The 1963-nt window shown below is 39.8% G+C and overlaps 1 non-coding gene across 1 annotated transcript; it reads right to left on the minus strand.

The window, feature by feature from the left end:
- Positions 1–1268: 1268 nt before the first annotated feature.
- LOC135147433 (small nucleolar RNA R71) lies at positions 1269–1375 on the minus strand. The gene has a single exon (XR_010285010.1). It is a non-coding gene; the product is annotated as a small nucleolar RNA R71 (small nucleolar RNA).
- Positions 1376–1963: the final 588 nt, after the last annotated feature.

A 1963-nucleotide genomic window follows, 5' to 3' on the forward strand; every position in this document is an offset into this window, starting at 1 on the left:
GTCTAGTTAAGAATATTAATTACTTGATTTTGTGACGTACGTTGATTTCTTTGCATGAGCCGTGCTTATTCTTCTTAGGAGCGTAGCTAACTTCTAAGTTGTTTGTTAATTCTTTCTGAAGCGAGAGTGGATGATTGAATTTAGAACTATGCCATGTAAACATAGGATTATGTGAATGAAACATAATTTGTGGTAGACTTGAACTATTTTTATCACCCTGTGTAATCACGATAGACGACTTGCTATTAAACCTTTCTGCTTACACTACCGCTATAGAGATATAGGGTCTGAGCTTTGTTGGTGTCCATGAGATTTCTGTCTTAATTGTGGATTTTGATTGGTATGATATGTGTGCAACGAGAGTTGGCATGTATTACTTTCGTGTTGTCTGATTAGGATCAACAGTCGCATGTTAATCAGTAATTTCAATTCTAGATGAATTCGATAATGAAGTTAGAATCCCATGTGTTTTCCTATTCTGAATTTGATTAGTAGATTTAGTTATTAGTATAAAAGAACCCATCCTTGTTAATTGTCTTGGCAGTGAAAATTGATCATACATTGTTGCATAGGTGCGTATTCTTAATTCACCAGTCTCTGTGGGAACGAACAAATATATTACTTATGATCACGTGCGCTTGCGTGTAGATTTTTGCGAACAAGTTTTTGGCGCCGCTGCCGGGGACTCGGTGTTAATTAATTAGTTTATGTACTTGTCATCAGTGTGCATTAAAATTCACTGACTAGGATTCTATTCTCTTCGCACTTTTCTTCTTTTCTTTATTTCAGGTACTTGGATTGCGTTTATGCAAACACGTTCTCAAACCCGTAAGAAAGCAATTGATTCATCTTCTTCTTCTTCTTCTGATTCTGAAACAATGACGGAACCTGAAGCACAACCAGACAGTAAGGCATTGAAGGATTTCTCTATGCCAAAGATCGATGATATCCAGTCAAGCATTGTCAGGCCTGCAATCGCAGCCAAAGCCTTTGAAATCAAACCAGGAACTATTCAAATGGTCCAGAACTCGGTACAGTATGGGGGTTCTCCTACTGAAGACCCTAATATGCATATACGTAATTTTATAGAGATCTGTGACACTTTCAAATTTAATGAAGTCTCTGATGATGCTGTGGGGCTTTTCCCATTTTCACTGAGAGATAAGGCTAAGGGATGGTTGCATTCTCTACCATCTGGTTCTATTACCACATGGGAAGATCTAGCTCAGAAATTTCTCACTAAATTCTTCCCCATGGCAAAGACTGCTGCACTACGAAATGCTCTATCTCAATTCTCTCAACAATCAGGAGAAACATTCTGTGAAGCCTGGGAGCGATATAAGGAGATGCTAAGGAAGTGTCCCCATCATGGCATGCCGGATTGGATGCAAATAAACTGTTTCTATAATGGTCTTGGACCTCAATCCAGACCTATGCTTGATGCTGCTTCTGGAGGTGCGCTATGGGCTAAAAGTTATGAAGAAGCTTATGATCTTATTGAAATGATGGCTGCTAATGAATATCAGAACCCTACTCAAAGACTTACTCAAGGGAAGGTAGCTGGAGTTCTTGAGCTTGACACGTCTACAGCTATTGCTGCTCAACTTAAGGCTCTCACGATGAAAGTCGATTCTCTGGCTCACCAAGGAATTCAACAACCGATCTCAATTTGCGAATTATGTGCTGGTACTCACTCTATTGATCAGTGTGCCATTTCTAGTGAATCAGCACAATTTGTGAGCAACTTTCAGAGAGGTCAACAGCCTGCTCCAGCTACTTACCATCCTAACAACCGAAATCATCCGAATTTCAGCTGGAGTAATAATCAGGGTTATAATCAGCCTCAACAAGGATTTCAACAGGGACCTAAACAATATAGTCAGGCTGGAACTTCACAACAGTATGCACCTAAACACCCATATCACCCTCCGGGATTTCAGAATCATGGGCAATCAGCTAACGA

This window comes from Daucus carota, chromosome 6 (assembly GCF_001625215.2).
Source record: "Daucus carota subsp. sativus chromosome 6, DH1 v3.0, whole genome shotgun sequence".
Taxonomy (NCBI): domain Eukaryota; kingdom Viridiplantae; phylum Streptophyta; class Magnoliopsida; order Apiales; family Apiaceae; genus Daucus; species Daucus carota.